The following is a 26,865-nucleotide window of genomic DNA, read 5'->3' on the forward strand; positions in this document are numbered from 1 at the left end:
AGGTCATTGACTGCTGGTCATTTTTCCCCTTGGGCCCTTTATGGGAAGTCAGGGCGTCCAGTTATGGGTGGGAGGGGGGGTAGCCCCCAAGGTGATCCGAGTGGTGTGGGCTCTGTTTGGGAAAAGCCCACACTGGTGGGATTCAATTCCCGGGCCAGGAGCTGTGGGCTCTGGGGAGACAAGGGTCTCCTTGGCATCGGGCTCACTGTGGGGTGGAGGAAGCAATCTTGTCTTGGCCCCAGAGCTTGGGCAGCTCAGGCCCTGACGGGATGAAGACTAGATCATTCCTTAGCCATCTCCCCAAGGCATATTTTAATGGGCCTCCCCCACGGCGTCCCATCCCTGGCCTGAGGGGCACAGTGCCCACAGAGAGGGTGCTCAGCCCCGCTCCAGTGGTGAGGAAAGGGCCTCCCCTGAGAGGCGCCAGTGGGGAGGAGAAGCCTGCTGGGGAGGGTGGCAGCACCCCACCCATCCCCTTGACGCAAGGCAAAACGTAAGCAGGACTCATGCGCATCCCCCAGTACCCTCCACAAGTCACCCCTGCAGCAAGGGGTGCGTCCACAGCCCTCACCCTGGTCTCCACCCAGAGGAAAAGAACCAGTCCTTCAGATTCACACAGACACGCCTTCCTGGATTTATTCTCTTCAGTATGTTTGGCCATTCGATAAACCCAGCAAATGTCCGGCAATCCTCTGGGGGTAGAGAGAGGGCTGGAGCTAACGAGTGGCAAGTCATGGTTCTCAAGCAAATTTTTGGGAAGCAAAAATTGATGAGTTACAAGCAGCATATACCCCCATTTCATGATGCAACCAACCAGCCCCATCTCACCTGTTTCTTTACCTTTAAGAGGAGGGTAGTCGGGGCTATGTGCCTTTCATGGCCTTACCAGAATTTATTCCTGCACCAGGACCTCCTATCTCCCCCAGGGCACAGGCAGGTGGCCCTGCAGAGACCGGGCCACTTTAAGTTTAAGCAAACACTGTCAAACTCGTCTCTGAAGACTCTCAGCCCTCGCTCCACACTCCCTCTCCATCACCATTTGTTTGTTTTTGTTTTGAGACAAGGGCTCAGATAGCCCAGGCTGTCCTCAAATGTATTATATAACCGGGGATGACCTTGACCTCCCAACATGCACCACACACCCAGCTCCTCCACCAGAAGTTTAGCCTTTAAATGGCATCTTCCACTCTTGCAGCCTGTCAAGCGTCTGTGGCACCGTGGGCCTGCTGGGGCACCGTGGGCCTGCTGAACCTGGCACAGAGCCGGAAGGAGTAGGTGCCCAACAGTCACTTCTGGAAGCCAGTGGTGCGTCTAAGGTGAGCCCTGTCCTGCTGGGAAGTGAGACACAAAGCTCAGGACCCAGGCTCTTCAGGCTCAACCTCAGATCTAGGACAGCCCTGGGTGCTGCTGGGGAGGGTGCAGCAGACTGAGGATGGGGTGGGGGTGTGAGGTAGGCCGGAGGTCCTAATCTGCACCAGTAGACGTTATCTGCACCCGGAAGAGATCTGAGGCCAGAGGACACCAGGGTCGGGGCAGCCGGACACAGTACAGCTGCGGCAGTAGAAAACGTGACTTCTTACAACATTTTCTCCGATAGTTATTAAAAGCCCACGGGTGACATGTGCCATTCTAGGCTCTGGGGATACAGTAATGTACAGAAAACCCCTACCTACAAGAGCTCACATTGGGAAGACAGAAATAATAAGCTACGTAGAAGGGCTGGAGAGATGGTTCCTCGGTTAACACCTCTCTCTCTTGCAGAGGACCTGAGCTCAGTTCCCATCTCCCAAATCAGGCAACCTGGAACTCTGGAATATGATGCCCTCTTCTGGCCTCTGAGGGCACCCACATGTACATGCACACAGACACAAAGTTTTTGATAAAACAAACAAACACCAGATAAATATCCTCAGGTTTGTATGGAACATGAGAAGTCGGCCTAAAGCATCCAATATCCTGTCTCAACAAATCCTAAAAACTGGGCCAGCATGATGGTTGAGCAGACAAAGGCATTTCCTCCAAACTGGACAACCTGTGGTCAGTGTCTGGTCCACAGCGTGGAAGGAGAGACAAGGCTCCAAGTTGTCCTTGACCTTCATGTGTGCACGGCACACACACACACACACACACACACACACACACACACACACACACACACGGCGCACACATACACACACGTACACACACATACACACACACATAGACACACAGACACAGACACACACACAGACACACAGACACACACAGACACACACACAGACACACAGGTACACACACACATGCACACACACACACACACACACACACGGCACACACACACACACATGCACAGACATATACACACACAAACACAATAAACGTAAAAAAGTTAATTTTTTATTTTTATTGATTTATTTATTGGATTTTCAAGACAGGGTCTCTCTGTGTAGCCCTGGCTGTCCTGGAATTTGTTCTGTAGACCAGGCTGGCCTGGAAACTCAGGGAGATTCTCCTGCCTCTGTCTCCCAAGTGCTGGGACTGAAGGTGCGCACTACCACTGCCTGGTGTAAAAAAAAGTTTTAATCTTAAGAAAAGGTTTGATGTAAAGAGGAAATAGGAGGTACACTTGCTCTGGAGAAAGGTACATGTGAGATTCAAGGATGTGTCACGTGGGAGGGACGGAGCAGCCACTCTGAAGAATCACCTTGAGCAGGAGCCCTGGGAAGCTGGCCACTTGTCTATAGGAGGAAGAACCTTTCCGTAGGAACAGTAAGGAGTGCAAGGCCCTGAGGCCGGTCTGCGCTGTGTATGCGGAAGGGTTAAGGACAGTATCATAGAGCAGAAGGTGAGGCCAGCGGAGGGCCTGAGAGCAAGAAGACGGCGAGGATCACATGCTCTGCACTTGAAACTGGCTCCCCCTGACTTCAGTGTAGGCACCAAGGGGCGGGTGGAGCTGCGTGACCGTGGACCTCGGAAAGCCCCGCAGCCATCCGGGAAGATGTTTGGGGCTGGATGGGATGTAGTAGAAAGAAAGCATACGACGGGGTCCTGCTCTGCCTCGGTCTGGCTGTGTGACTCCATGCAAGTTACTTAACCTCTCCAGCCTCTGCTTCGTCACCTGGAAAATCAGATTAATAATCACACTTGTGTTGCCGGTGTTCCGGGAAAGAGGAGCACAATGCCAGGACCACTTTCATTGTTCCCTCAGTAACAGCCATGGTCACGATTGACCAGGAGGGACTCACTGCGCTCGGACATCACATTCAAGGTGGAATAAACTGACCCAAGGAAAGCTGGGGTTTACGGGGTGTGGTTTAGGGAGAGAGAATTTTAGGCCCGTTTCAGCACCCTCCATGCCCATCTCCTGCCCCCCCCCCCCACACACACACTCCCTGTGACCCTGGGCAGAAGAGCCCTTTGCTCTGCTGTTCATTTAAAAGCTTGTTTTTTGTTGTTGTTTTTTCACATGGGCTGAAGTTTCGGCCTAGAAACCCGCCATGCCAGTTCAGTGGCCAGGCCAAGTCCCCACCCCAAGACTCAGGGAAAACAAGTCCCTGGGAGGCATGAGAGGCAACCTGTGACCCTGTCTCTGGGAAGAACAACCCCAGAGATGAGGTCTCCAGGAAGAAACGCCAGTGTCCAGGACAGCAGTGGTGGCGGGTACTGGGACCACCTGGCCTGTAGGACTGATACCATTGGCTATGAACAGGCTGTGGCAGTTCTAGAGACGCAGGTGGCTCTGGGGGACAGCTGGGGGGTCTTCCCATTGGTGAAATCAATTTAAAAGCCTAAAATGGCCAGCCCGGAAGGATTGCAGTCCAGCCTCCACGGTGCCCACTCACAAACTTACCACTTAGGTGTGTTTCTTATACACCCTGGGCTGCTGTGTGTAGGGCCTTGAGGTTTAAAATGCTTCACCCTTTGGGCTGGTGAGGTGACGCAGAAGCACTTTCTGCTCTTGCAAAGAATCTGAGTTCTGTTCCCATGACGTGTCAGATGACCCACAGTCGCCTCTGACAGCAGTTCCAGGGGGTCTCCATGCCTTCCTCTGCCCTCCGTGGGCACCTACATACACTTTCACATAACCACACACAGACATCACACATACACATACAACCAAAATAAATTCTTTAAAATGCTTCGTCCCACCAGAAGAAGGTGCTGGAGAAAAAGAACCAGGAAGAGGAAATGACCTTAAGGTCACAGAGACCCCAAGACCCTTGCTTCCCAGTCCAGTATCCTGACCAGCAGGCCCTCTGACCACCTTTTGGGTGGCACCTAGCTTGTGCCTGTCCCTGAAGCTCCCTCCCAAGAACATCTGTTGCCTGGTGACCCGCTGGAGACCAGAGGGCCATGCCCAGCTCAAGGCCGTGGGTGCTCAGGTCAGGTGCATCTCTAGGTGGCTCGGCCTGTCACTCCTGTGGCTTACATCTGCTCAGGGTCATCTCCCTGGAGCGGGCTCATCACCTTTTAAATAACCAAGGTTGCCCTGCCAACCCGGCAACATTGTTGTGAGAATGTGGCCGTGGTTTCTATGCTCCCCGCCATGGAGACTGACTTCAGCAAGGCCACAGGGAGGCAGAAGCAGGGGTGGGGTGTGGAGTGATCCACAGAGAGTTTGCATGCATCCAGGCGAGGGAAACATGGTCAGTCCCCAGGGGTCCATGCCTGATGGCATCAGTCATGACCTCTCTAGGGTAGAGGTCCTGAAGGTTCTGAAGCAGATCCTGCTCTGCACAGTGAGTATGGCAGAAGTTGACCCAGGAGCTGGACAGCTGCCCCCAATCCTCAGTGCCAAAGGCATAGAATGGGAGACCTCTGACTCGGCATGGCGGCCGCCTCACCTTTCCAAGCTATTCCCTGTTAAGAGCCAACTTCTCTCTCTGCCCAGGATTAGCAGCCCTGGACTAGGGTCTAAGTGCTGATTCTGGGTCTCTCTCTCTCTCTCTCTCTCTCTCTCTCTCTCTCTCTCTCTCTCTCTCTCTCTCTCTCACACTCTCCCTCCCTCCCTCCTCCCCCCTTCCTTTCTTTCTTTCTGTCTCTCTTTTTCTTTACGTGTGCTCTTTTGAAACAGAGTCTTGTGTGTGCCAGGCAGGCCTGAAACTGGTTCCATAGCTGAGGATGACCTGGAGCTTCTGGTCCTCCTGCCTCTACTTCCAGAGTGCTTGGATAACAGGCCTGCACGTTTATGTGGTACTAGGCCTTGAACCCAGGACTTTGTTTATGTGAGGCACTACTCTGTCTAATGAGCTATAACCCTAGGCCCGGGCACCGCCCCCACCCAGCACTGATTCTGTCATTGGTTGGGGCTGGAGGAGAACCCCGCAAGGCTGCCGGCCTCAGGGCCAGAAAGCTCTCCTATCCCAGGGTCCTGAGCACAGCCACTGTCCCCATGTGACAGGACCGTCTCATAACTGGTCGGTGCTGTCGCAGCTGACTCCCTGCTGGCAGGTGTCACCCGAATGGACTTGTCATACAGGCTCTTCAGCCTGGTCCCCCCTCCTGCCTCAGTATTTGCTTCTGAGGGGGTCAGGTGTCCCCTAGAAGGCTCTTTTTTTGCCTGTAGCCACCCCCCCCCCCCCCCGCCATCTTCTTATCAGATCCTACCTTCTGCTGGAGTCTCAGGGTAGCAGGTGTAGGAGAGGGGGGTGGGAGGAGGCTGAAGGGCAGGTCGGAGCTGGGGCCAGTGGGGCCTGGGAAGCTGTGAGGCCCACAGCGGGTCAGGAGGACCCAGCCTCTGTTTGTTGACGCTGACCTGTGGGCACAGGAGACAGCATCATCTCCCTTCCCTGGCCCTCTGTGGACTGGGCCTCCCCGACCTAAGTAGCGCAGGCTTCCGCCTGTCCTGTCCACTCTTCATACCCAGTCACCCCACTTCAGATTCCCGCCAAGTGGGGCCTGCATGTAAAAATAGCCCAGCTTTATTTTATTTTATTTTTGAGCTGGCTATCTACTATTTTTATCAAATGGTCCAAGCAAAGCAGGCCAGAAAAAAGAAAGGGGGAAAAAAATCACACAGCTCTGTTTGCTGGGCATAGTAGAAATAGCAACAGGGTGGGCTATTTTTAACAAGATGAATACCCCTGTGCTCTGAGGTCTCCCCCTAGCCCCATCCCAGCCTCCTTTGTCTCTCTGCCCGGACAGCAGATTTTAAAATAAGCCCACAGTGGCCAGACCACAAAGTGCCCCATGACAGTGACCGAGACTGCAGAGCCAAGGAAGGCCGTCCGCGGAGGGTGGTGGATAGTTTTCCCATTTCCCTTCCGAGAGGAATCACACTCTTGTTGGAAAAACTGTCCAGGTTGGGTTTTCCAGGCCTTTCCTGGTTGTTGCACTCCCACGGGAACAGTAGAGGTTGCCCCCAAACATGCAGTGGTTTGGGCAGAGTGACCCCAGAGGCTGGGCATGGCCTGTTGCTGCCCATGGCAGTTCCGGTGCCAGGCTGTGGGAGGGCAGGCAGGCAGAATGAGTCCGTAGAAGCCAGGGCTGGGGGGGGGGGGAGCAGTGGAGAGGAAGGGAGGGGAGGGAGGGCTGTGAGGTGAAAGCCCCAAGGGGTCTCCATCCCGCTCTTATCCGTACAGGTACAGAGGCCGAGAGGCAAGCGATTCGAGCATTGCTGAGCATTCTGGGCCAGGCAGTCTCAGTGTGGCTATCCTAAAGCCTCAGTCGGCTGGGCACTCAAAGATCTTCAGAGTCGCAGTTTGTAAAAGAAATAGTCTTTGGGCATGAAAAACCTTGCGTCCTGTGGAGCAGTCCTGGGTGGCGTGGGGGAGGGGGAGTGAGTGTACCAAGCCCAGAAGTCAAAACAAGGAGGGCAGCCAGGTGAGGTAGCTCCCACACAAACTTGGTTATGGCATGTGAGGCTGAGGCAGGATTGTCACCAGTTCCAAGTTAGGCTGGTGCATAGAGTAAGACCTTGTCTCAAGGAATCAGCAAGCAGGGGGTGTGGTTCTGGAGACATAGCTCTATTGGTGGAGTGCTTGCTAAGCTTGAGTAAAGCCTGGCTCCCTAACACCGTGTGCACGGAGGAGAGGGAGATGTGCTCCTGTAACCCAAGCACTCGGGAGGCGGAAGCAGGAGGATCAGAAGTTCAAGGTCACCCTCGGTATGCAGCTAATCCAAGGTCACCTTGGGCTACAGGAAACCCTCTCGATGATGATGATGATGAAGAGGAGGAGGAGGAGGATGACAAGGAAGAGGAGGAAGAGGAGGAAAAGGAAGAGGAGGAAGAGGAAAAGGAGGAGGAGGAGGCGGCTAGGCTTTGACTCCATTTCCGGTGTCTCCTGGACAGCAGGAAGGGCCTGGGATCCCTGAGGTGTGCAGGGTGTGTTTGTTTGCCAGTCAAAACCTTCACTTTTGACGGAGGTTTTCTTTGTCATCAGAAACGGAAAGACAATAGATACAGAAGGCAACATTAACTGAGTGCTTACTAGAGGAAGTACCAAACGAAACATTTTATACCACATGTATAACATCTGGTAGCCTTCCCGCTCAGTGCTGCTGGGTCCTCTTTTGCTGAGATAGACACGGTACCTGGTGGCCGGTAAAATCACAGAGCAGAGATACTGGTGATGTCCCCTAAAGGTGTAGATGTCCCCAGACACTACATACCACCTCCTGCTTCAGGTCCTGTCAGTGACCGCCCCGCCCCCAATCTCTACAGGTGGGGACGAGGAGAGGGGAGTGGGCCATGGGGTGGTGTAGAGGGCTACAATCTGCAGCCCCCACCCTCCACCACAGGCCACTCTCCTCCTCACCTCCCCGACATGGTAACCACCTCCCCCATTTCCTACCCCAGACTTTGAGACTCATCTCAGGGGCCTTCCCAGGCAGGACCCAGGGACTGTAGAGGTCTGGCACCTCACCAGGCTTCCTTGCTTGCCTAGGGAAGGGACCATGTCTCCCAGTTCGGCTTTGAAGGGGATGGCGTAGCAGACAAGGGTAGGCAACTTTGAACAGAAGAGGCAGAAGGAACGGGGACTGAGAAAGAAAGCCAAACAATATGCTGGGAGGGAGAAGGAGAGAGCACAATGAGAAGCCGGCCGGGGGACATTGGGAAGGAGGTCAGTGAGGGCCAGAAAAGGGCGTCAGAGGACCAGGCATGGATTCTCTGACCCTGGGGCCTCTGAATTCAGGTGTTCTCTGGGGAAGGGCTATTGCCCTGAGTGAAGAGAGGTTACCCTGATCTGTTTTTCTGTGTGGTGTGGGCAGATAGCCCACTGGGTGTGTGTCTGGTCCTGTGCTGGGCCCAGCACCCCTCTCTTTGCTAGCTGCCATGGTCGCTGGGGTCACAGAGGGAGGCAGCTATTCACTGTGTCATCTCCAGCCTGGAGGAAATGGGCCGTGGATGTCCTCAGCCTTGCTTGGCTCCCTCCGCAGGGTACATAAACAGAAGCTATGAGGCCATTTCAGCCTCACCCTGCTTGAGTCTGGCCCCCACCCCACAGAAGCTCTGAAAGGGGAGAGCAGGGGCTTGCTTGGCCTCCTTCGGGCTGCAGCCCCTGGCTCACATCCAAGCTGGCTGCCTGCATGCCACCCCTGCCCAAGGGGAGGCTAGAGTCAGCAGGCCTGGTCAGTCTGGCCTGGTCATGACTTAGCCCAAAGTTGCCACCCCATCTGAGAAGTGTTGCTTCTCCAAGGAACTCGTGACAAAGGCTGCTTTGATGGCTTCCACCAAATGTGGAGGGCTGGAGTCTGTCTGCACAGGAGAAAGCCCTTCTGGGTGGATGGGAAGTGCCTAGAAGATGTCTCCCTGACTAAAGGACTCGGGCTGCAGAGTCTTGACTGTCAGAATCTCCTACAAAAAACTCTGTGGCCCAGAGTAACTGGCTAAGCCAGGCAGGACCGGTTGTGGGGACTGTGGTGAACAAGGCTGGCTCACACAGGACTTCTGGCTATTCCACCGAAAACTTAAACTACAGCTGCCCTTTGCCAGACACACCCTTTCCCGGGGGTCCTAATGGCCAGGATGGTCTCCAAGCTTCCACAAGACCCCAGCCCAAGCTAGATGGTTTATTCCTGAGAGCCAAGGTTTCTGGCCGACATGTCTAAGGGGTCACTGACATCTGGTGTGGCCCGGGGCAGAAGTCCTCCCGCTTGGTTGTAGTTCTGGATTTGATTAGAATTTTGTTTGTTCAGAAGTTATTGGGAACAGTGTTTTTTGGTTGATTCAATTTCATGTGCATATGTATGTGTGTTTTGGGACTTTCTTTATCCCAAATCTGGTTGTGTGGAGTTTAATAGGTTTGTAGCCCCACCTTTAGGACTGAAGATATTTGTGTGTTTACTCAGCAGACGTTTCATAAGCTTGAAAACAAAGGCTAAGGATCCGAAGCCCCAGGGCAGCTCTTCCTCACCAGGGCCCCTTGTGTCGGGTCCACTTGACTTTGAAGGAAGTGCTGGGCTAGAAATCTCCTCTGGGGCTGACTTCAGCCTGCTGGAGCAGAGAGGCTAAAGCGGCATGATCTAGTGAGGCTGCCCATCTCGGTCTGCACCTCAGACCATTCCTCGGGAAGATGGGAACTGGAGTTAATATCTCACTGGGCTGCTGTGGCAATGGAAGGAATGCCCACCCTAAGCTACTTCAGACAAGATTTTGAATATTAAGTAGGACTCCATAATCCAACGCTGTACTTCCTGTAGCTGTTACCTTCCCACTGCTCGGCCAAATTACTAGGCAAGGATAACTAACTTCAAGGAGGAATTCATTTGGTTCACAGTGTCCCATCATGACAGGGAGGGCACAGCAGGACAGAACAGTTTACAACAAGGTGAGAGGAAGCAGAGGGTGTGGGGAGGGGGAGGGGAGGGGAGGGGAGGGGAGGTGAGGGGAAAGGTTGGCATTTGGCTGCCTCTTTTCCCCCCTTTACTCCATTCAGGCCCCAGTGAATGGGATAGTGCCGTGCCTTCTCAGAGTGCATCTTCTTTCTCTATTAGCCCTCTCAGAAAACGCCTTCATAGACACACCCTGTCTCTAACAGCCCAGGCATTGGTCAGGGACCATGACAGGAAACATGAACTTCTGGGTACCTGTGACTCTGCACGCTCCCACAGCCTAAAAGAGTCACCCAGAAAGAGCTGTGGGGGGGAGGAGCCTAGGGCCGATGAAGAGGGCTAAGGGTGGTCCTCAGGCATCACTCCTGGGAAGGGAGGTGTGTGTGTGGTGGTGGTGGGGGGGTGTTCCCTTGACTCCACATCAGCCACTGAGGTCGTCTGGCTGATTGCCAATTAGAGTATGGCACACTTCCACCAGAGAGTGCAGTGATTTGAATGCTCCTCTCCTGAGTTTCATATGTCAGAAACTTCATCCCCAAAGCAGCCTGTGGGATGACACAGTACGGAAGGCCTTCCCTGGACGTTAACACCGCGCCCTTAGCCTTCCCAGCTTCCAGAATCACAATCCAACACATTTCTGTTTTGTTTTGGTTTTCTGAGACAGGATTTGGTGCAGCCCAGGCTAATCTCAGACCGGTTATGTACTGGAAGAGACCCTGAATCTCAGGGTCTTCCGGCTTCCACCTCCCAAGAGCTGACGTGTGAAGGCGTGCACCACGCAGCTCAGATTTCTGTTCTCTTATGAACATTTTGTTACAGTATCACAAATGGAGTGGGATAGACAGTGGCAGGATCCATTGTCAGAGAAACTGGGGGCACCACTGTCTGGAGCACAGGGTGCAGGACAGCAGACCCAGCCAGGAGCCCATTTGCCTCATCTCTGCCCTAGCGTCAGCCTCAGAGCTACCAGCACCCTGCTTCTTTATTTAGTGAATCGTGTGTGTGTGTATGTGTGTGTGTGTGTGTGTGTGTGTGTGTGTTTGTGTGTGTACATCTGTGTGCATCTGTGTGTGTGTGTGAGCATCTGTGTGCATCTGTGTGTGTGCATCTGTGTGTGAGCATCTCTGTGTATGCATCTGTGTGTGCATCTGTGTGTGTGCATTTATGTGCATCTGTGTGTGTATTTGTGTGTGTGAGAGCATCTGTGTGTGTGCATCTGTGTGTGTGAGAGAGAGCATCTGTGTGTGTGCATCTGTGTGCATTGCCTTCACTAAATGTAAACATGAAGTTCATGGATAGGTCACACCCTAGAGCAGTGTGTCACGTACATGTTGTCACATACACGCTGAGGGATAGCTCAGCTCAGGACTAAGACAAGCACCAAAGTGCTACCCAGCATGCCTGGGGCGTGACTGGTGAGGTCCCAGCAGCCCTGGGGTCTGCCGTCTGTGCATGCTGGTCTTTTCTCCCAGTCCAGGCACCTGTGGAGCATGGCTCTGCTGCCGCTTCTGTTCACCCATTCAGTTCTGTGTGACTCTGAGAAGGGCCCCCAGCTCAGAGCCATGCACAGCCTTTATTTCTGGAATACTCCACAGCAGGTTGTCTTTACCTCTGTTTGACTCTGGAGCCTGGGGGAAGCAGCACATCCCTCCCCCTCTCCTTGGCCAGAGTTTTAAGATCAGGGGAACTGGGCCAACTCTAGACTCCATGCCTCCTGGATCTCTCTGAATAGTTGGGCACTCAAAACACTGCATACTGGGCATCTTCCATGAGCCAGGCGGAGAGAACGGGGAAGGTACACCAGTTCCAGTTCTCCGTGTCACGAGAAGACAAGGGACAACTAATCGAAGCTGGAGGGGTTTGGGTGCCTTGCAAAGGCTCAGACCACCCTCTCCATCCTCCCAGCCTGTCTCCTTGATCACAGAAGTTATTGAACAGGGGCAGAGAGTTAGCCTGAGAAGGGAGCAGACCTGGCATTTGGTGACGTCGCACTTGCCAGGCCCATCTTCCTCCAGGCCAGTTCTGAGAAAGGCTTTTTCCCTGCTCGCGGCTACCAGGCCATGCCTAGGCCTCCCCAGGCCCTCCTCCAGGCATGCCCTGGGGTCATGAGAGTGAGCTCTTCTCACCCATGTCCTCCCAGGGTAGTGTGGGAGTCCTTGGGCAGTGCTCTCAGCATCCAGGCTGTCTAGCCGGATCCCACCCCTCCCCTTGCACTGTACACCTTTCCTCTTTCTAAGAACCGAGAGACAGTGGGTGGCTGGCCAGGTCTGGCTTCTGGTGATGTGTCCTGGAAGAAGAAGGCCATCAAAGTGGTGTCATAAGTGCCCCGGGGACAGCTGCTATGAACAGACAAACATAAAAATCAAGTTTGCTGGGTCCACCAGAAAAAAGGCCGTATCTAAGCCAGGTAAAATCTCAGGAATCATCAGCTGACCGCAGACTTCCTCTCCAGGCCTCAGAATCCTACAAAAGCCCTGGAGTAAATGGTAGCAGGGTGGTGCCTTCAAGTCTCATCTCCTTGGGATGCTATGGCCTCTCTTAATGACCAAGGATTCCCCCAAGTCCTACTATACTCCCTTCAGAACTAAGGGGGCTCAGGAACAAGGTGTCACTTTTGGGAGGCTAAACTGTCTGTCAGCAGATAACCCCCGGTGGGGCTTCAAGGTTCCTTGCCCCCCACAGGGCACTACCCTGCAGGAGAACCAGCTCTAAGGTTCTGTGTGGTCTCCAAAGCCTAGGCCTTCAGCACCATATTTGAGCTGCCACTGTCTCCCTGGATCTTAGGACACCCCCAGCTTCAAGATAACCATGAGGGCAGGACTCAGTGTGACTGGATCATCGCAGGCCCGGGAGAGGGTGGCATGCTTACCAACCAAGCCTGGAATATCCTTTTACCCCTTCCTCTTCCTGTCTGACCTCAGTTTCTGATTTTGTCCCCCTGTGCCTCAACTCCCTCCTCTGTAAAATGGGCAGGGCTGCAGGCTTGGCTCACCAAACTGTGCTAAAGTTCACTGATATAAGCCACACAATGCACCCAGTCCAGTATGGGGCGCCTAATATGTGCTCAGCACACACCACCTGTTTACTCCTGCCCACTCCAGTATTCCTTCTTGTTCTGTGAAAGATTCTGGACTGGGGCCAGGTGAGCTTTCTCTGCAGATGACCTGATCCTTTAGAAGGTACAGGAGGAGAAGGGGGCCCTCAAGTGGCCTCCGGGACCCTGGGGGTTGTGGCTGGTCTGGAAAGCCCCGACTCACCACACTGTTTGGATTGGGTTTCTATTTCCAACACCAGTGAGAGGCCTGCTATTTATGGGTGCCCTATCCCACCCCCCGGACGGCCAGACAGTGCGTGGGCTGAGGACCACATGGCTGGCAGCCTGCTGCCCTACACCACCCAGTGCCGTGACCAAGGCACACTTCACACATCGCTTACCCCGCAGGCTGGACTGTGGCTTTGCTGGTTCTCCTGGCTGTCCTGGGGAGGAGTGGACATGGAGGGAGGGGGCAGAAGAGGCTGCCCCTTCACCCTGCCTCTAGCTCCCAGCAGAGCTTTAAGGAATGGCGGGTTCTTGGGAGGGGGTGAACAGGGATGACACATACCACCCCTTTCTACCTTCACATCATGTAGTCTGCTGTGGTTGGAATTCTGGAGTCAGACTGCCTGGATCCAGTTCCTACTCTAACCACTCATTTGGTGTGACTTTAGGCAAATGCCCAAGCCCTGTGTGCCTCAGTTTCCTCAATTGTAAGGACCTACTTCACAGGCTCATCATGAAGACTGAAGAGTTGGCGGAGCTGTGGACCCATTGGATACACTCGGGCCCTTCTCATTCTCCTCGGCATCCTCATCTGAGTCTGTCCGTTAGGCCAGGAGTGCTGGCCCTATTGTGTAAGGGAAGGAAATGGTCCCCCAAAGAGGAAGCGACCTCTCCAAGGTGGCATATCTGGGAACAGCAGGGCAGCCCCCCCACCCCAGCCCCACCGATTGCTTCTTGCTCATAATTCTGCTGGTATCCTCTCCTCACCTCAGCTCCTCACCACATGGGAAGACACCCACAGCAAGGCTCCTGACAGGTGTTCTGGTGGCAGGGGCTGGGCTGAGCCCATTCCCGGGGCCCCAGGCCCCCGGCCAGTGCTTGGAGTCAACCTGCTGAGGACAGGGACTATTTTAGTACGCAGTGTTTGCCTAGTGGCCGGCGATATTTGTGAAGAGTCAGGCTGGTGGTATGCCTTGGCTTCCAACTGGAAGCTGCTCTCAGGCATGTGGCTGACTGGCCGACAGTGGAAGCCTTTGGAGAGGTCTTTGCCTCCCTTACAAAGTGTGGCCGCTGCTGCTTCCCGTCTGCCCTCCTGCCAAGCCCACAGCTTCTGTTCCTGACTCCCCACTGCCAACGTGGTGACAGCCTTCCCAGGTCTGGTAAGATGTGCAAACTGGCAAAGTGTGGTCTCCTGGCCCTGGCCCAACATCTTCCCTCTTGTGGCTAACCATCTGCGGCCTTCGGCTCTCCATTAGAGCGCTCCACCAACAAGGCCAAGGTCAGGCTCCTCCCCACTGACCCTCCTCACTTGGACCTGTGCTCTGTCCCCGGGCCTCGGCCTGTGTGGCCTGGGCTGGATGAGGGTGTGTGGACAGGCCTGGGAAACTGGGAGCCAGTCAGCGTTTGGACGTCTTCCTGTCTCCAGTCTGGGCTGGCCTACCTGCCTGATGCTGGGCACGGAATGGAGCCGAGCCTTCCTTACATGAGGGCTGGCACGTCTGTTAGTGGGCAACCACCGGAGACCAACGACATGCCAGGCGGGCAAGCTGGAGGCTGTGAATGAGCCTTCTTGTTGGAGAAACCCTGGAGACGCAGCCTTGTGTGGCGGTTAAGAGAACTGTGGGTTCACATCGCTGGCAGGCACATCGGCAGCAATGTTACCCTCATCCTGTACCTCAGCGTCCCCCACCCACCCAGAGGAGCAGAAGATAAAGTAAATGAAGGGACAGAAGACTCAGTTATCACCCGCTTGTCAGAGTACCTCAAGAGCAACAGCAGTGTGTGGACCCAGAACTTCCTAGGCTGATTTCAGACCCCACCTCCACTCAGAAAGTGTCTTTTCTTTTTTTCTTTTATTATTATTATTATTTTTTTTTATTTTACAATACTATTCAGTTCTACATAATAGCCACAGATTCCCTTGTTCTCTCCCTTCCTGCCCCCCTCCCCTTCCCCCCAACCCACCCCCCATTCCCACCTCCTCCAGATCAAGGTCTCCCCCGAGGACTGGGATTGACCTGATAGACTCAGTCCAGGCAGGTCCAGTCCCCTCCTCCCAGATTGAGCCAAGTGTCCCTGCATAAGTCCCAGGTTTCAAACAGCTAACTCATGCAATGAGCCCAGGACCTGGTACCACTGCCTAGATGCCTCCCAAACAGATCAAGCCAATCGACTGTCTCACCTATTCAGAGGGCCTGATCCAACTGGGGGCCCCTCAGCCTTTGGTTCATAGTTCATGTGTTTCCATTCATTTGGTTATTTGTCCCTGTGCTTTATCTAACCTTGGTTTCAACAATTCTTGCTCATATAAACCCTCCTCTTTCTCACTAATTAGACTCCCAGCGCTCCACCCGGGGCCTAGCCGTGGATGTTTGCATCCAGATTCCTCAGTCCTTGGATGGGGTTTATGGCACAACTATTAGGGTGTTTGGCCATCCCATCACCAGAGTAGGTCAGTCCTGGCTGTCTCTTGACCATTGCCAGCATTCTTTTGTGGGGGTATCTTTGTGGATTTCTGTGGGCCTCTTTAGCTCTTTGTTGTGTCTTTTCTTGAACCTAACTGAACAGTCACTGACCCCCTCCCCGAAACCCTCAAGCAGCTGAAGCCTGGGCCAGCCACATGGATGGTCCCTAACAGGCCCTCAGGGACACCAGGTGTTGGAGGTGGCCAGGCCTTAGGCCCATGCCCCGATCTCTACTGGGAAAAGGGCCATGACCTTGGAAGAGGCTGTGAGGCAGGTGCCCAGGAGGGTGCGGCTGCTGAGCACAGGTCTATAAATAAGGGGCCTGCGGGAACAGACTTTAATTTGCACATTACCTATTGGTGTTTACTTTGCTCTTTCCAATATGGTCATTTAGTTCTGCAGGGGGCCTGGCTAGGGGGTGGGGGACCTGGGCCGTGTGGTTACCTGACCGCACCAGGAATGCCTCCCGTGTCCCTGTGAAACTCTGACAGAGATGGCCTAGGGTTAGCCACAGTATTTGGGAGCCAGGTGTGAGCTCTAGGCCCAGGGGCCCCCTAGATCAGTTGAGACCTTGCCCTGCCAAACCCACCAATCCTCTCTCTCCACTAGGCTGCACTCTGGTCAGCTGCTCCATTCCTCTCCCTGCCTTCTAGGGGGCTCCACCTCTGCTGAGATCGTCCCTCCGTCCCTCCGTCCCTCCGTCCACCAGCTGGGACCCTCTCAGGCTCCTCTGGAGCTGGACAGCAAACTGACTACTTACAGGACATGAGGAGTTGTTTCCTTTAAGTTTTCATACTTTTTCTATGATATGAGGGCTCCGTGAGGGTGGGCTAGTGCCTCCCTCACACTGGAACTTCCTGAGGATAGGCATGCTTCTCTTAGACCAAGACCCGCTGTGGTGAGTAAGCATGCCTTTCCCTCAGGATAGGGCCTGGAGGGCCGCACACTCTGCCCGTAGGTCTGCAGTGGCCCCAGCTCACCCATTACATCGTATCCTGCTTGTACCTCCACCCCTCACCCCTTCTCTAGGCTCACTTCCCCATAAGGGCTTTGGCCCGTCTGTCCTGGGCTGTACCTGTTATGACCACCAATACAGCGTCTGCTCCTCACCGACCAGCCAGAACGGCTGATGGGACTTTTGATAGAAAAAACAAACAAACAAAGAAACAAAATAGCATTTTACAACTGTGTTGAAATAAAGACAAATGTATTTATACTGTGTATAAAAATATTTTCTTGACCCATAGATGAGTTTTTTTCCTTGACTCCAAAATAACTTAAAATGTTCCGCAGGCCTCTGAAAGTGTCACGGCCTGGTGCCTGCCAGGCCTAGTAGATTGTCCATTCAGTTGGTCAGGGCCTTGTTGGACATGGGCAGAGCAGGCCATGGTGGGCTAGGGCGCCTCCCGTGAGCTTCGTCAAGTCCCATAAATCACCTCGGGCCACACCAGACATCAGTACCTCCACTGTCCCTGCCGCTGGCCGCAGCTGCAACGGAGGCCACCACAGCCTCCCATTTGTTCTGTGCAGGTGTGCCGGCCACATGGTCACTGTCATACTAGCTGGTGCTCACGGCCACCCTCCAGTGCAGGGAAAGACCGTTTCACACATACAGAGGCTCAGAGGGGAAAAGCAAGTCTTATGTCACTCTGCCATGTGGTGAAGGATGAGAATAGGACCTGACTCCTTCTGCTCCAGAGATGGCGAAAGATCGGGCAGCAGTGGGGTGCGGGGTGGGGGTGGGGGCAGGACACAGTGGCAGGGATTGGTCTTGCACTGAGGGGAGGTGGCATGGCGTGGAAAACTAGTCCTGGAACTGACCCACTGCCTGCCAGCCTCCCCTCCGGCCCTCCATGCCAGGCTGGGCCACAGACTTCGCCGTGAGCAGGATCTGGGGGCTGCAGATAGATAGAGGTACGCGCCCAGACGTCTCTACTTCAGGTCAGCTAACTCCAGGCCCTTGTCCCAGATGAAGCTGGTCCTCTTCCAGCCTGAGGGTTATGAGGCCCAGAAGAGAAGAAAAGAACCTAGAATGTGGCAACCAGCTGAGGACGTGTGCTGAGGAGAGCTGGCGTCCACAGAAGCCCAGTCCTGCGGGCACTACTCAGACGGGCTAGCAGGTCCCTTCCGCCAGCCTCAGGCAGGCACCAAGCTCGGCAAAGCCCTCTGCTGCCATGTGGCCCATCTCCACGGCCCCCAAACGTCCCTCTTCTTCCCATTCACTCTTCCCTCTTTGTCCAGTCCTTCAAAAAATTCATCTGCTTTCATGCCTTGTCGCTCCCTTCAGCCCCTTGTCCTCTCCCTCTCTCCCTCCCTCTCTCTCTCTCTCTCTCTCTCTCTCTCTCTCTCTCTCTCTCTCTCTCCCTCTCTCCCCCATCGCTGTTTCTTTCTCCCTCCTGGGCAGCTGGAGCTCCCTGTCTGCCTCTTCCCTATCCACCTGCCTCTCTCCTGGCCTCCGAACTTTCCTCTGCCTCACATACTATCTCTCTCTCTCTCTCTCTCTCTCTCTCTCTCTCTCTCTCTCCCACCCTCCCTCTTTGTCTTTTTCCTCTCTCATTATTTGTCTTTTTCCTCTCTCATTATTCTGAGACACGGCAGTGTCTAACTCAGTGGGAACAACACGTTCCACAGAGAAATTACCCAACAAAAGCAAAGAGGAACGTGATTTAAGCGTGCTTCGGGCTCCTGCCCCGCTGTGTGATATGTGCTCATGTGGTGGTGGGGGGTGTTCGGGGACAGGGGGATGCCAGCCAGCCAGGCGTAGGTGCCCACCTCCTACGGGAGGGGCTCCAGGCTGGCTGTGGAGGGCAAGCATGTGCCCATCTGCTCAGGTGGCTTTCAGGTGGATGTCTTTCTTCCCAAGCCAAAGCCAACCCTTTGTTCCCCAGGACATAAAAGCAGCCATCTGAATTGACCTTTCCCATAGGTAGAGGGATGCGGAGGAGCAGAGTGAGAAGCCGGAGGGCAGCAGATATCTGCAGCTCGTCAAACAATCTCCTAAGCCTGCGTCCATCATTCATCTGAGGAAAAAGCCCCTGGGAGCGAGCCCCTCCTCCGAGTCTTGGGTTGGGGCACCACTACCACTCTGCGTGGGCATTGGCAGTAACTAACTGACTAGCTGACTGTTCTCAAGATCAAATAGAGAGGGTGTGTTGTAATAGAGAAGCCCTGCAAAGGAGCTTGTTAGGGCGGAAAGTTGGCGTGGGCTAACAGAGAGCCACCCGCTTCCAGGTGGCTTTGTAAGTCTTCTCTTCCCCGGTGGAGTACAGCTGATGTCCTTCCCATGGTCTAATTTTCAATCCACTTTGGCAGACTTCAGAATGTGGGTCTTCCCTGAGATCCCATGCAGGCGGGACAGGCATTAACATGACCTCCTCACAAGCAAGCAAGCAAACAAACAAACAAACAAACAAAAAAAACCCCCAGAGTTTCAGAAAAGTCAAGGCCAGCCAATAAGCGGGACTCGAAAGGGCAATGCCTCACTTTACAGATGGGGAAGTTGAGGCAGGCAGCAATAGAAACAGATCTTCTTAGAGAACAGGTCCAGAATTTCTAGGCATTTCTTCTAACCCTCAACAGAAGGACGGCTCTCTGCCTATGGACTGTAGCTCTCGGAGAGGACTCAGAGAGACCTGTGGGGCAACTTTGGGGACTTGGGCCTGTGTTGCTTTCTCGGCACTGGGACAAGACAGCTGACACTTGGCTTAAGGAAGTGTTTATTTTGTCCCAAAGTTCCATAGCACAGTCTGTCATGGCAGTGGGGACGCCATGACAGCGGGAGCTTGAGACAGCTGGTCCCCTTGCACATGGTCAGCAAGCAGACACAATTGTTGGTGCTCAGCTCACTTTTCCCCTTTTAGTTAGTCCAGGACCCCAACTCCTGGGCTGGTGCCATCCATGGTCAGGATGGATCTTCCCACCTCACTGAACCCCATCTAGAACCCCTCGCCGATACACCAAGAGGCTTGTCTCCTGGGTGACTCTAGAGCCTGTCGAGTTGACAATCAATATTAACCATCACAGAGACATGTTATAGGGAGCCCGGATGTACTGTGTGGCCCTGCCCACAGAAGGCAGAGATGGGCTAAATGAAGCCACCACTGTCCATCTCCCTCATTTTTCATTTTTTTAAAAGAGTTTTTGTTTTGTTGTTTTGTTTTTATTTCTTTGTGTAGTTTTGGAGCCTGTCCTGGATCTTGCTCTGTAGACCAGGCTGGCCTCGAATTCACAGAGATTGCACCTGGTTCTGCCTCCCCATTGCTGGGATTAAAGGCGTGCACCACCACTGCCCAGAGTTTTTTTTGTTTTATTTATAAGTGTGTGTGTGTGTGTGTGTGTGTGTGTGTGTGTGTGTCATCATATGGGTATGTGCTCATGAGTGCAGGTGCATGAGACAGCCAGAGGTGTAGGATTCCTTGGAGTTGGAGTTACAGACAGTTGTGAGCCTCCATGTGGATGCTGGGAACCAAACTTGGGTTCTCTGGAAGAGCAACAGTGCCCTTAACCACTGAGCCGTCCCTACAGCCCTCATGCATCTTTGTTCCAGGTCAAGAACATGGCTTTGTCCCTGGCTTCCAGAAGTAGGAATGACAAGAGAAGGAGACACTCATGGAAGTTCCCTGTACCCACTCCCTTTCCCCTGGGAAATGTCTCATTCTTAGTACCAGAAGAGGAAGAACATCCCATCTCTTCTCTGTGTGTGCTCCCCTCTCTGTGTGCTCCCCTCTCTCTGTGTGCTCCTCTCTCTGTGTGCTCCCATCTCTGTGTGTGCTCCCCTCTTTGTGTGCTCCCCTCTCTGTGTGCTCCCCTCTCTGTGTGCTCCTCTCTCTGTGTGCTCCCCTCTCTGTGTGCTCCCCTCTCTGTGTGCTCCCATCTCTCTGTGTGTGCTCCCCTCTCTGTGTGCTCCCCTCTCTGTGTGCTCCCCTCTCTGTGTGCTCCTCTCTGTGTGTGCTCCCCTCTCTGTGTGCTCCCCTCTCTGTGTGCTCCCCTCTCTGTGTGCTCCCCTCTCTGTGTGCTCCCATCTCTCTGTGTGCTCCCCTCTCTGTGTGCTCCCCTGTCTCTGTGTGCTCCCCTCTCTGTGTGCTCCTCTCTGTGTGTGCTCCCCTCTCTGTGTGCTCCCCTCTGTGTGTGCTCCCATCTCTCTGTGCTCCCCTCTCTGTGTGCTCCCCTCTCTCTGTGTGTGCTCCCCTCTCTCTGTGTGTGCTCCCCTCTGTGTGTGCTCCCCGTCTCTGTGTGCTCCCCGTCTCTGTGTGCTCCCCTCTCTGTGTGCTCCCCTGTCTGTGTGTGCTCCCCTCTCTGTGTGCTCCCCTCTGTGTGTGCTCCCCTCTCTCTGTGTGCTCCTTTCTCTGTGTGTGCTCCCCTCTCTGTGTGCTCCCCTCTCTGTGTGCTCCCCTCTCTGTGTGTGCTCCCCTCTCTGTGTGCTCCCCTCTCTGTGTGCTCCCCTCTGTGTGTGCTCCCCTCTCTCTGTGTGCTCCTTTCTCTGTGTGTGCTCCCCTCTCTGTGTGTGCTCCCCTCTCTGTGTGCTCCCCTCTCTGTGTGTGCTCCCCTCTCTGTGTGCTCCCCTCTCTGTGTGCTCCCCTCTCTGTGTGCTCCTCTCTCTGTGTGCTCCTCTCTCTGTGTGTGCTCCCCTCTCTGTGTGCTCCCCTCTCTGTGTGCTCCCCTCTCTGTGTGCTCCTCTCTCTGTGTGTGCTCCCCTCTCTGTGTGCTCCCCTCTCTGTGTGTGCTCCCCTCTCTCTGTATGTGCTCCTGTCTGTGCGTGCTCCCCTCTCTCTGTGTGCTCCTTTCTCTGTGTGTACTCCCCTCTCTGTGTGTGCTCCCCTCTCTGTGTGCTCCCCTCTCTGTGTGCTCCTCTCTGTGTGTGCTCCCCTCTCTGTGTGCTCCCCTCTCTGTGTGCTCCCATCTCTCTGTGTGCTCCTCTCTGTGTGTGCTCCCCTCTCTGTGTGCTCCCTCCCCTCTGTGTGTGCTCCCCCCGTGTGTGCTCCCCTCTGTTTGTGCTCCTCTCTGTATGCTCCCCTCTCTGTGTGCTCCCCTCTCTGTGTGCTCCCCTCTCTGTGTGCTCCCTCTCTGTGTACTCCCCTCTCTGTGTGCTCCTCTCTCTGTGTGTGCTCCCCTCTGTGTGTGCTCCCCTCTGTGTGTGCTCCCCTCTCTGTGTGCTCCCTCTCTGTGTACTCCCCTCTCTGTGTGCTCCCCTCTGTGTGCTCCCCTCTCTCTGTGTGTGCTCCCCTCTGTGTGTGTGCTCCCCTCTGTGTGTGCTCCCCTCTGTGTGTGCTCCCCTCTCTGTGTGCTCCCCTCTCTGTGTGCTCCCCTCTCTGTGTGCTCCCCTCTGTGTGTGCTCCTCTCTCTCTGTGCTCCCCTCTCTGTGTGCTCCTCTCTCTGTGTGTGCTCCCCTCTGTGTGTGCTCCTCTCTCTCTGTGTGCTCCCCTCTCTGTGTGCTCCCCTCTCTGTGTGCTCCCCTCTCTGTGTGCTCCTCTCTGTCTCAGCTCCCAAGACTGCTCAGTTCTGACTCACATCTCTCAAGTCCTTGGTCTGGGCCTGCCATTCCCATGGCCCCGGAACTTCCAGGATTAGCGTCCCTGCCCGTGATCTGTGTTTTGTCTATGGAATATGCTGCCTTTATTTATCTCTAATCCATTTGCCCATTTTATTAATGAGGAATTGTCTGCTGCTGAGATAATCAGTGTTTCCGGTATTACTGCTTCGAGAAAGTGTCAGCTAAGGGCAGAGATCTGACATTTGAGTCCAGGCTGTGACTCATCGTGGGACCAGGTGAGATTTGCAAGAGCATGTTTGCAGTGTTGGAAAGAGCTGGGTGGGACGCCCTTCATATCACAGATTTTTCAGGTTCCGGGCTCCATGCTGGGGGTGCCCAGAGTAACCACATGATACAAGTATTCGAGACACACGTGTTTTCATGCATGCATGAGCACACACACACACTCTATGCTCACCTTCCAGAAGACTGGACAGGCTAGGCCCCAGCGAAATGAGAACTGCTGGTTCAGCCTGGCCCAGCTCAGTTTCTTAACTGGCTCCAGGGTTGTGACTTCCCACCCAGGCCTTTGCTCAGGAGCTCAGGGCTCATAACACGCAGGGGATTCTGACTGTGTTAAGGGCTAAATTCTTTGGACTGAAACCCCCGTCCAAGGCCATGCATGGGACATGCTATGGGCAGGTGCTGTCTGTGACCAAAGAACTGGGGCTGCTGTGGATTGAGCATCTCCACAAAACTCATGTTGGAATTTAGTCCCCACAGGGAGATATTTAGAGGTGGGGCTGGGGTACTGGGAAGGTAATGGACCTGAGTTCAGGATCTCAGCACCCACGTGAAAAGCTGGGTTTGGCTTTGTAGTCCTATAAACCTAGTATTGGGGAGGCGAGACAGAAAGATCCCTAGGGCTTGCTGGCCAGTCAGTCTAGCTAAATCAGGGAACCCCAAGTTTTGAGGCAGCGAGAGACCCTGCCTCAAATGTATAGAGTGGAGAGTGATTGAAAACACTTGATATGAACTTCTGGCCTCTACACCCACACCCATATCCTCCCCTGCCACACACACACACACACACACACACACGAGATAGGGCAGGCTGGACCTTAAGAGGTGGCTGGCTAGAGGGTGCATTCGGGGACTTCCTTGCAAGGGTAACATGGCGCTGTAGGAGTAGCAGGAAGCACCAGACTCCAGGCATCCTCGAGTCTAGTTTTTGCCTTCAACTCACTTGTAGGATTTATTTTTGCTAGCATAGTTACTTAAATCTGGCTTTAAGCTAGTGTTAAAATTAGCAGGCATTCCTAAAGAAGGTGCCCCAGCAGATGGAAGAGGCTCAGAAGCAGGCCTGGAACTGGAGGAAGTTTGCCTGAGAGGCAGCATCAACCACAGATCATCCCTGAGGTGGGTGTCCCCATGGATGCTGAGAAGCCACAGCCTCTGGCAGCTTCCAAGGAGGGCAGCCGGGCTGATGTAGTAGATGGGGAAAGCTGGCGGGTTCAGTTCGGTGGCTCAGAAAGGCATTGGGGCTCAGTCGGCCGAGCTCCTACCTGGGCGTGCAAGGAGGCCTGGCTTGGATCCTCAGCTCTGCACAACCCGGGTGTGCTGACACAAGTCTCTAATCCCAGCACAGGAGACACAAGAGAAGCAGAAGTTCAAGGTCACGCTCAGCTACGTAACAGCCCAAGTTACACACAACACTAGGGGAAAAAAATCAGGCAAAAAGTCACAAGGGCTGATCTTGGCCGGCTCTTTCGTTTTATAGATAAATTGCAGTTCGGAGCAGAAGGTGACTTGTCCCAAGCCCACAGCTAACAAACCACAGACCAAGTGCTTGAGTGCATGTCTCATGATTTCCAGTCCTTGGTCCCCTCCTGGCTCCGTGCTTACACTGGGGCTGTGCTTTGGGCTTCTCTCCTGTGAGTGAGGGGCGTGAAAGGAGAAGCCAGGAGTAGACGGGAAAAGTGAGGAGTGGGTAAACACTGGACTCCTTGGCCGTCTGCTTCCTAGCATGCTTCTTCTATCTGGTCTCAGTATGTTTATCTGTAAAATGGAGCGCCTGGCTCGCATGGGCTGGCCAAGGCAACATGTACCAGACCAGAACATTCTTTCTTGGCCACTGAGACCTCAGAGATGGGACAGAGCCAGAGACGGGCAATGGAAAGCCATGGCTCCAAGACCGGGAGGCGCCTGGTCCGGGGTGGAGGTGGGGGCAGAGAGCGGCAGAGTTAGCGCAGCGCCCTCCACCCCAGCTATTTTTACCCCAGAACACTGGACTGCAAGAGGCCTGGCTAAAAATACCAGCAGCCGGTCCTGAACATCCTTTCCCCAGGGAGGCGAGTGGAAGCTGGCAAGGAGAGGCTGCGGGGCATCCAGCTTTCTCCATTCTGAGATTAGGCTTCAGGGGCGTTCAGGAAGTGGACCCTTCCTTCTGAAGATCGTGAGAGTGGAGGCAACCCAAGAAGAAGCTTGCTTTTGTTATTCCAGCAATCTCGGTGTTTGTTTGTACACATCCACTTTTCAGTCCAATGTGACAAGTCTACTACAGTTTCACATTCTGCCTCTTCCACTGGCTAATTCACAAGTAGGCTGTGTTGTCATAGAGCACCCATATCTGTCATTTTAATGGCTGTGTAATATTCCATCTCGAGACACTTTCTGTTCCCTAATTGCTGGACATTTGATGACTTCCAGTTTGCCCTTCTTATAAATAAGACTGCATGGACATCTTTGGGCATGTGGCTTTTTCCTTCTTATTAATCATTTCTGTAAGATAAGTGCTTAGGCTGGAGGGTAAGGCTGTTCCAGTGCTCTTTGATGTGGCTTGCCAAATTGCTTCAGAAGTTAGCAAGGGAAGATGTAATATAAAGATACTCTCATGCCATGAGCCAAGCAGTCAGGCTTCAGGGAAATCGGAGCAGGGAGCCAACGGCGCTGCCTCCAGCTCTCGGGGCCTGCCTTCCCTCGCCTCCCGTCTCCCTACCCTTCCCCCTCGTCCCATCTTCTCACTTTATTTTTCCTTTCAAGACTGAGTCTCGGGCATCCCAGATTGGCCTATAACTCACTGTACACCCAAAGGTGACCTTGAACTGCTGACTTCTGCCTCCCCCTCCCGCATGGTAGGATTGCAGGTGTGCGCCACTGCGCCTGGTCTTACGCAGCGTTGGGACTAAGGGCTTCATGTACGCTAAGCCAACGTTCTACCAACTGAATTATGTCCAAGAACTCTCCCTATTTTTTCTTTTCTCCCCATCCTATCCCAGTCTGCTCACAGTTTCTGGGGTTTTACTTTGTCGCCGGCACTCTGCCAGGTAATTTCCCCACCCACGCCCTGGACTCAAAGTCATAATTATGCCCATTCTGCAGATGAAGACACTGAGGTACAGAAAGACTAGGGTCAAAGGTGCAGACAGTAACTGGTGGGAACCAGTCCTTCTTGGCCAGCCCACCTCACTTCACACAGGCTCTCAGGGTGGGTACCAGTGCTCCCGGGGCGGGGGAGTCGGAGTCAGAACTGCTGGCTAGCACTCCCTTCCTGTGTCTTTGCATTCAAATCATGAAGAGGGAAAACCTGATCGGCTCACCTGAATCAGGGGATAGGGACCCTGGAAATAAGAGCCCAATAAACCAATAAACCATGGTGGGGCAGGAGCAGGCGGGAGAACCCTAGAGCTGCAGGGCCATGAGGACTGGCGAGCCCTATGATGGTGTCCCAGCTGGCACTTGACTAGAAAAATTATTTTAAGGGCCAGCTAGACGGCTCAGGAGGTAAGGGCGCTTGCCACCAAGACTGACCACCTGAGTTCAATCCCAGTGGCAAAAAGAACTCATTCCTGCTATTTGCCCTCTGGTCTCCATGTGCGTGCACACACACACCATACCACACACACACATATACCACACACACACACACACACACACACACCACTCACACACATACACATATACACACAACACATACATGTACCACTCTCACACACAAATAAATATATTTCTAAATTAAAAATATTTTATTTCTTCATTTCAGAAACATTTTGCTTTCTACTACATTTCTTTATTTAATGTATGTGCACATGTGTGTGTATCTATGTGTGCATGTACACCATGGCACCCATGTGGAGGTCAGAGAACAACTTCTAGAAGTCGGCCCCCCCCACCCCCGGCCGCTTCATGTGGGTTCCATGGATTGAACTCAGATGGCCAGATTTGGAAGCTACCTAAGCCCTGACCGTCTTACCAGTCTTTTTTCAATATGTTAAGATGCGGTAATAGATATAGATACTAATTATCTACAGATATATTTCCTTGATTATTGGCAGAAATGAAAATGTTTTCTTGTTTTTAAATTTTATTTATTTGTGTGTGAGTGTATTTGCGTGCGCGCGCGCGCGAGCGCGCGTGCGCGTGTGTGTGTGTGTGTGTGTGTGTGTGTGTGTGTGTGTGTGTGTGTGTGTGTGTGCTCATGCACAGACGCACATGTGCCATGCTCTGCACATGGAGGCCAAAGGACAACTTTCAGGAGTCAGGTTGTCCCACCTCGAAGGTCTTGTTGCTGTGTGGCGTACTCCAGGCTAGCTGATTCACTGCGTCTGACCCATTGTGTGGCTCCCAGGGATTACCACAGGTCCCCAGGCTTGCTTGGCTGGCACTCCTACCCCTGAGCCATCTTCCAGGTCCTGTTCCACCTTGTCCGTGTGCTTCTTCCTGAGACAAGCTTTATCATTGATCAGGCTTTACATTCCACGGGTACCAGTGTGGTGTGGGATGACAGGATTCTGCAGCGGGGGAAGGATGGCAGCTTACTGATTTTCCCTTTGTCCTTTCAGCCTGGGGTGGGGACTAACTGGCTTCCTATCGATGTTGCTGACGTAATACTTGGACTAGACACTGTTCAGCAGGGACCT

The sequence above is a fragment of the Peromyscus maniculatus genome, chromosome 21, assembly GCF_049852395.1.
Source record: "Peromyscus maniculatus bairdii isolate BWxNUB_F1_BW_parent chromosome 21, HU_Pman_BW_mat_3.1, whole genome shotgun sequence".
In the NCBI taxonomy this organism is placed as follows: Eukaryota; Metazoa; Chordata; class Mammalia; order Rodentia; family Cricetidae; genus Peromyscus; species Peromyscus maniculatus.